General features: G+C 33.7%; 1 long non-coding RNA gene across 1 annotated transcript; it reads left to right on the top strand.

Annotated features, from left to right (window-relative positions):
* Positions 1-1,354: 1,354 nt before the first annotated feature.
* LOC113507254 lies at positions 1,355-8,091 on the top strand. The gene is made up of 2 exons (XR_003401824.1): positions 1,355-1,796; positions 5,911-8,091. It is a non-coding gene; the product is annotated as an uncharacterized LOC113507254 (long non-coding RNA).
* The last annotated feature ends 1,145 nt before the right edge of the window (positions 8,092-9,236 follow it).

The following is a 9,236-nucleotide window of genomic DNA, read 5'->3' as shown; positions in this document are numbered from 1 at the left end:
ATTTGTCCATTTTACAATTTCCGAAATTATCTCATCAGTAAAAAATAGTTTGAAGCATAAAAGTGGGTCATATATATTGCGGCACATACGCGTCGGACCTCTTTGAGATCTGACAATGTTCAGTGCAGAGACTCGGCTACGCCTCGTGGACTTTGAAGTTGACCAACAATGTTTATTCTTACCTCTAATAGTCCTCTGTGGCAAGGTCAAGATTTTGTTAGAAGCCAATGAAGAACCTGGTTGTTCAATAACATTTTGTTCGTCTAATATTTCACTACCGCTTGACGTTGGCTGCACTTCATGTACCTCATCTATAAACGCTTCTTCTGTATCGCTCTGGACGTCATCTTCACTTACGTGATCTGATATTTCACTGTCAGAATCCTCACCAACAAGCTCGTCATCGCTTTGCAGAAGAGCAGAGAGGATATGCTCATCGTCTAAAGAACTACCCATTTTATTATATATTAGTCACGATATCTATAACAAGAAAATATATATATAATAAGTTATCACGTAAGTAGAACATGAAATAACAATATAATTATCGTATGAGTTAAATCTTAAAAGTCACGTAAAAGATAATCATGCGTCATTTTGACTCACGCGGTCGTTATAGTTCAAAATCAGTGACACTTACCGCATTGACAAGCACGCCTCACGGGAGCTCCAAGCGGCGACTGAGATGTCCTAAACGCACAGCGACGGATTCGCGCTATTTAGAAAGAGAGAGCAATATTTCAAGAATGCATGCGTCAATTTTACGCAGACTATCTTTCTAGGGTTAAATAACAGTGGAAAAACTCATAGCTTACAGGGTTCGATGGTGGAACTTTTGATTGCAAATATCCTTGATATATATTGTTTGTATTTTGTTTATCGTCTCAATAAAATGAAGTACATCGATTACTTCCCGTTACGTATGGGTGATATCTGATTATCTGTCTGTCTAGCTAGGCCTACATTTTCAGGGTAACCCCGTTAGTTTTTTTTTACTTTTGCTGTTCCATTGTCATTGACCAGTGTCTACCCATAAACAATATATTGCTTAAATTGCAAGGTGTGAAGTTTATTGCCGTATTTGGATACCATATTTTAAGCCTAAACATTAACACTGAAACAACTAAAAGGAATGTGGTTTTATAACGATTTTAAACCCCCAGACGAATTAAATTTATTTAATAACAAAAGTATCGTAGTTTTATAACTTGCGACATAAATACAATATTGGCATTTGTTTTTTACCATTGCAGGTAGATTTAAAATAATTTAAGTGGGTATCACTTGAATAAAAAAATGAGTTAACACAGCGAGCTTGCTTGACTGCGTGTCACGTTTGTTCTTAGGCATAATAATCTATCGTGTTTGATTTATTTTGCCAATACACAGGAACTCTTGCATTGGAATGAGTCGTTTGTAAATAAAATAGTGACTTTTATATGAGTAGTGCTATATAAACAGTACCAATGATTAAAGATTAGAATAACATAACTTCTTTTACTACCATTTATACCTACTGTGCGACCGTGAAGGTTGAGAATGTTACGTCATTTTGCTTTTAGTGTGTGATATAAACTTACTTATTTTGTTTCTGTACTGAGACGTGTTTTTAACTCAAAGAGTGTTTGAAGTTGTGAGTAGTAATAACAAGTGTAAAACGTCTGAAATGAGTGGTTACTTACATACACCGGCTGCGACAAAATGCCGCCATGTTATTTAGGATTCGCAGTTTCGCTGTCAACTACGGATCGTGGTTAGCCCTGATACAGTCGGAGGATATTTATTATTGAAAACCTGTAAGTAAACAAAGATTTTGAAACACATTTGCTGCCCTTAAAAACATACAAATATGTTTGATTTCTTTCTTGTAAATGTTTGAGATTATAATGTTTACTGTGTTGTATTGACTGTCTATGCAATGACGTCATAATGTGTAAGTAGTTACTGACTGTTAATTGCAAAAAGTGGACCCTGCTACCACAATCCACGATGTTATGATGTATGTACTAACGAAAACACAAATTCAGCACTGTTTCACCTATAACGTTCTATCAAGGTCTCTATTTAGCCTTGATCACATCACTTGCTAGGTTAGTTTTTGTTCCCCTAACAATCACTGGTTTACTCACAGACAGAAAAAAGGTTTGAAGACTTGTGGAACAATTGTTTCATGTATTAAAAACTCCTTAATGTTGATACATTTATTTATTTTAGGTGGTTTCAAAACAAATGCTGTGCTTTTACATAGTTCAAGCAGGCAACATAACTGTTGGGCTTAAAAAAAGTCATAAGCCCTTGAAAGCCTTATAATATTTGAATAGCCTTATACTATTTTTATATAAAATAATTAACTTGGCCAAATGTATTTTACAAATTAGAAATCATTGAGTGGTTTCACACTATTTTTCTTATAATGTGTTATGTACTCTTATGTATATGGTATACCTTACACATAGCTTAAAACCTTAGAAGTCAAATTATAAATTGAAATTAAAAACTATAGATCCAATCCTATGCAACCTTTTTTACTCCTAGTCATTGCATGTTTTGGCATCTTAATGTCTATACCTAACATCTATTTAATTGGAGCTAAAATATAATCCATTTAAGTATATTATTTTAGCATCTGACATACAATTTAATAATTCTGTTGTATCATAGCTAATAATTATTTAGATTTATTTCATCAAATACAGTCAGAAAGAACATTTAAATAGTCACAAACATGCTCTTTTGAACAGGCTCATAAATGAATATTGAAATATTCCAAAACATTGCATTTCACTAAACATTTTTAGTGAACTATATAGCCTTGCAATTAGAAACTAATCCTTGATGAACTAAAATGGATGGTTTTTAAAACAGTTCATACTTGACGGGATGTCCTATTGCTGCGTACAGACCATCGTCTATACATGGCTGCTTCTTAAGCTTGCTTGCGTCGGGTTGGTTACAGATTTTGGTACTTAGAACTGTTTATCAGTAATGTTTTAGAATAATTAAAATATCATATAACTTTGAAATTTCTTATCCATAAATAAAAACTCAGGTAAATATTAGGATTATTTAGTATTAATCCCTAGGTAGCCTAGACAACACAAAACCATAATAATATTCGTGTTTTGTAACAAATTAGTTATCTCAATTTTAATATCTCTAAAGCTGCAACCTTTTTGTGCCTCTATAGATCACTAATTTGATGGTCGAGACTTATGTTGCTTTCATAAGAAATATCTTGTCATAATAATTAATATTATCAGTAATATTCATTATAAATAACTCTTAATGTGATGTATCAATAAAATAAACTACATCATGACCCAATTATTAAAATAAAGCCTGAAATACTATAACTCTTCACACTGATTTCTAAACAAATCAAATACGACTGAACACCTGAGGTTCTGTATGGGTCTATGAAACAATATGGGGGCCTTATTACACTCAAGCTTGAGTGACCCAATTTAATCATACCTGATATGTTATGTTTACTTCGTTCGAAATAAAAGAAAATTTGATGTTTTTATGTGACCCAGCTTGGACTGTAGTCTGTCGATATTATTAAGGATTACAATTTGTAATGTAATCCTTACTATACAGCAACTAGTGTTGCATGTTACCACTGCTAAGCAAAACTATAGTGAGGGTATTAGCATTATTTTATCTAGCCGTCTTCTTTCAATAACAATATTTTGATCTAGTTCTCATATCTCTATGATTCCTATACCTGGGCCATTTAGAACTAGCCCATGTACTGTTTTGATGGTCCATTGCTCCCTAGGCTGATCATGGTGGCACATTCTCTGTAAATTAACATTTAGTTATTGGTTTTACCACAAGCAAAGTTTAAGTTACTAATATCAAAAACCTTATGAAAAGTATGTATCAATACCATATACCTGACTACCCAGACCAGACTAGACTGGAAATAAACAAGATTTATAAAAAAATGTTTAATTTACTAGGTATTTTTTTCAGAATATAAACTCCTTTAAAAAAAAATAGTGCATTCCAGATGTCTAACCAAACTGGCTGGTTTGTCCGGCTATTCAATTTAGCGATCTAGAGCCCTGATTGATATGATTATCAGTGAGATGTGATCAGTCAGTGCGACTATTTAACTAAATTGATTTGGGAGAAATCAATTTAGGTAGATAAATAATATACTTAAATAAATTATTAAAAACTTGATGATCTATATTCCACAAATTAGGAACATTGAAGCCTGGGCTTTAAATTCATTAGTAAAAATTGCACTCTGCAATACTGAAATGCCTGAATTGCTATTGAATTTCATCTAGTTTTTATTTTTTTTATTGGTACAGTAAGATTAATTGAATAAATATTTTTTTATTTACTGAAGTAAAGGTAAAAAGACCTATTCAAAGTGAAAATATTTAAAAAAATTCTTAGTATTAAATAAAATGTGACCAAAAACCCTTCTTAAACTAAAATAACGATTGTTTATTAAACCAAAAAAAAATGATTATCTTATTAAATATTTATGTGCACAATAATTATTGTGGTCCCCAAAATTCATAATAGCCTAGAAATATAACCCTGATTGCTATTATGGAGGAAAATTCTCGAAAATTAACAAATTTCAATCATTTAACAGGCTTTTCTATTTAATTCCTTCCACATGCTTTGTGGTATGTCGGACATTCATATAATTTATTTAAAAAAATATTCTTAAATATAGCTAAAATCTTCAATATTGTTAACTCTGAAAACCTTAATAAATGGTTTCAGAAAAAAACAAAATATTATGACAGTTGGCAAAACTGTACCCAATGCCAGATTACTACCCTGTAGCTAATTTTTGCTTCAAATGTGTTGAAATTTCAGGGCTTGAGACATTAAGGCGCTGAAATAATCACAAATAGCTGTGGTTGACAGGCTATAAGATACACTGAATTATGTAAAGCCAGTAACTTTAAAGATCCGGAGTGTGCGTTTGGAACTTAAACATGTATTTGAGTTAAAGGAGCAAAATAGCTTATACGAAAAAGAACCGTAGCGACGGATGTAGCTTGCAAAATAAGTATCGGAATTAATGAGCTGTCTAAGAAAGTTTGTCTGCGTAATTAATTATTATTTGTATGGCAAACGAAACATCAGCCCTTAAACTAGCGGCGGAATTCATTAAACATCCTCAAGGCATTGCTGCAAGGTGCCACAATCTGAATTACGGACTCTTTCTTTAATCCAAAGATAATAAAATACTGTAGTCAGGAGTTAGTAGTTCAATTCTTTTGTTTTATTGATAAGTAAACTGATAGACTCAACGTGATATCAAATGACACACGATACTTATATTCGCGATATGAAATCATGATTACGACCATTACTTTTTTAACACGTTACTGAACTAATCAAATGGGCCCTTCGGTAAAAAAAACATCGTTACATTGACCAGTTTCAGTTTTTTCTGGTTTGTCTGTTTATGTTACGAAGCAGTTAGTGTTTGAATCTTCATCGTCTACTGCATTATTTTTGATTCCTAAAGCGCCTCCATTCGGCACGGTCGTAAGTCTACCTAGGCCATAGATTGCCCGTGTATCTACTTAGGTCGTCTATCTAATTAGTGTAGTAATACATTGTTTTGATCCAAGTTATAAGTTAGTTTATTAACTTTAATATCTAATGAAAGGGAGGAAATATTCTTGCGTAAAATAAATGTAACCCACAAGAACCAAGTAAAAGTTACATAATAAAAGGAAAAGCAAGTATGAGAAAGCTTTATTTTAATTTGTATGTCGTTTTTCTAGAAAACCTCAATATTCCTTTTGGGTCTTCCAAGCGGAAATTAATTATTTTACAGTTCCTTTCGTATCCCTTGAAGTTCCTATAAAAAATGCCTACATATAAGTATGAAAAATGCAATTATACATTTAAATATTGTTACAGGTGGTTAATTTGGTTTTGCACTTTTATAATAACGTAACATCGCCACGGAGCGCCAGAACTCAGCGCTAACGGGCGCCAATCGCTTCAATGAAACATATATGCCAGTACTGGCTATTGAAGATGCAAGGTAAGGCTTATTCTTTACTATCTGCTTATATTTATATATTCCTGTATCTTTATGAATCGAATATTAATCCTTATTGAAGACATGGTGTCACAAACGCTACTTTTGTTGATTTCTACCTCGTAGGGAGAATTTGGACAGGATATTTGGAGGAAATCCTTTAGTCGCAATAAATTCCATTCGTGGTTATTATTATTCGTAATTATTTTATTTGCTACTTTAGAGATTTGGACGGAACTCAAATGCGACTAGAAAACTAGATTAAACGCGAATATAGTGAATTCAACTATTCGCGAATGGACCGTCGACAGAAGGCTGTCTAAGCAACTATATCGTATCAATAAAAAGGGTTAATATTCGATTCACACTTTCCTTAGGATAAAGGCTTTGTTGAAAGTTTTTATTCGAGGATACCTCAATATTCATAATGTTCATTCATAAACTCGCAAGCAAGCTCTCGTTAGTATTATTAATGATTAGTTATTTTCCTAGTTTTCTTACGTCGTATTATGCAAGGTCTTAAATATCAGTAGAATGTATTACAAAATTTCAATAAAATCCTCTTACAGTCCGTGGTTCTAGAAGAAAATGAAATATTTTCCGAGAGAGTATGATATCGCCCATGGCAACTTGTAAAGAAAGTAAAGCCTGAGTTTCAAAGCATAATAATCTGCTGCAATTTTTACTTTCAAACAGTTCTTTTACTTGTTTCTTCTAAATTTTTATGAAGCGCGTTCTGTTTGTGTATAACAAACAAACTAAATTTAATTAGTAAATGTAAAAAAGGTCATCTCTGAAATAATTTCAAGAGTTTTAATGGGATTTCATATTTACGTTGTTCCCGGTAAACTGACAGTAATGCATGCTTAAAGTTTTACTATGTTTTTTACTTGAGGCGTGTTACAGCCCTGGATTCGTTATTATAAACGCACTGAATGAGGTTATCTGCGTAATTTTTGCTACCCGATCCGGGTTTCTGCGCATTAGGAATTGATCTGGAATTAAAATGGTGTAACTAGATTGTACTAGACCTAATAGACTCTATTGTAGATTGGCTTAAAAAGGGGATGTATTATAGAAATTGTATATAGGTTGAGAAAATAAATTTGTACTTATGGTAATATTTGAGCTATTGAATTGGCGCGTGGTTCTCATGGCGACGCTCCGACGGCGATAGCGGCAGACGGTCTCCATGACGACACCGGAGACTCGCATGCCTCCAACCGCGGTGTGGGTACGGGTGCGATCAATCCCGGGCGGAGGAAGTCTGCACCCACCCCGCCGCCACCGCCGCCACCGACGCCGCCGTCGCCGTCGTTTACCGCTGCGGTCAACGCGCACTCTTCTCGCGCACATATTCTTACTATAATTTTAAAACCATTACTCTTTCCGTCCTCCTAGATGACTTAATTGAAATGTAGACAAGCGCGTTTGCACACATCATATTGATGGATTAGGTGCATTCAACACTACGGTAATTTATTAAAATATATTTATATCTCCTTCAAAATATTCATCAATCAAAACTTGACTAAGCCGTTAATGGAAAATAATTTAAATTACCAATGCGATCTTGATAACTTAGTAATAGGTCTGTTGGACATGACTGAACCGCACACTGACTCAGTTAAGCGCTATAGATTTGGTAGAGAAATAAATAAAAAAGTTTTTACTGTCTAGAGCTCGTTTACGATAACATCGCTTATTCTCCGTAACTCCGCGATGTAACTTACACAATAAACGTAACGCAACATGTAGATACTGGCAACGCTTGGTTGGTTTTCCTGATCTTGGCATTGGTCCTGCTTCGTTTGCAACGCCTCTAAAATTGGTATAAAATTGGAAACTTTCTATTTTTTATGATGTTAACATTGAAAGGATTTTTCAACGATCAAATTTATCGTTAATTAAGTATTTACGCATGGTCTAATACGGAAACAATCACCAAAATGTACGTTACGTTTTGGTTTCCACGCTTCTATATTTAATTCACCAAATTATTGACTTATTCTAGCGATAATCATAAAGAACGATCGAACTATACCTCAATTGATATGCTCTAATGAAAAAATCATCTGAAATGCATGATTTTTCTGCCGATAATTATAGATTGCATAGTCTGAATTACGTTTCTGAGACCAAACCATACGACGTGTATTCTGTCTGAAGTTGAGATGAGCACAAAAATAATGTCATTCGGCCCTGACATAAGAAGCAACAATAATCTAATGCAGCTATACTTTACGAAAAGAAACATGTAAGAATTATGTAGGACAACCAAATGTTAAAAATCGCAAGGACATTTGTTTTTTTCAAATTTATGTTTTGTGAAGAAAAGGATATTTATATAGTCGTGATTCGGTATTTAGACGTTTAAATCTTAAGAATACGAAAGTATTTTACTAATTTTATACTTTTACAGTCCAAACGATTGAATTCACTCATTGGCATAATGTCAAATGGTACTACGTTGTGCTTACGTCGACGTCTAGATAACACATATTATATCATTAGTTTTATTTCATTTCATTGTTTTAACTTTATGTACAATATTATTACGATTAAGAGTTGAAAGTGTTGTAAGCTTTGTATTATTTATTTTTTTTACTTTTTGTGTCTAACCCTAAAGCGAGCTAAACAGCGATCGTACGAGTTGGTGGTGCGTCCGTCATTGGCACTGTAGCTCCCAAATAGATGAACTGAATTTGTTTGTTTTTGTAAAAGCTTGTAAAGCGACATTATATAACAAATCATTACAAATCAAAATATTCAACTGTTAGAAGATTATCAGCTTCGACAATATTCAATTTTGTTGAGTTTATAATTCAAATTAATGTTAAGGTAAATGAAATGTCTTTTCCTAGGATTTTATGGTTCTGGAAAATACGAAGTAGAGACTATTTTTATTTTTTGCATATAGCTTAAAACTGTCTCGTTTCGAATACTATAGGCTACATTTCAGTGGTGGGCTACGTGACCCTTGACCCCAGAGTATAGGCCTAACCTGCCCCAAAAGCGTTCTGTTAAAAGTTGGCGGTCGATATATAAGATGGGGTTCGCGCAAGCGCTAACATTCCCGCTCACCCAATCGATCTGCCCGCCCACGTGGACGCAACGCATTTGCGGGGATTCTTTGCGGACACCTCAAAGTCTTTATACTACGAGTCCACACTAGCTATTCAAATATCCCTCACTAAAAACA

Source organism: Trichoplusia ni, unplaced genomic scaffold (assembly GCF_003590095.1).
Source record: "Trichoplusia ni isolate ovarian cell line Hi5 unplaced genomic scaffold, tn1 tig00001241, whole genome shotgun sequence".
Lineage (NCBI taxonomy): Eukaryota > Metazoa > Arthropoda > Insecta > Lepidoptera > Noctuidae > Trichoplusia > Trichoplusia ni.
The sequence above is the reverse complement of the archived record's forward strand: the minus strand, read 5'-3'. Positions and strand labels throughout refer to the sequence as shown.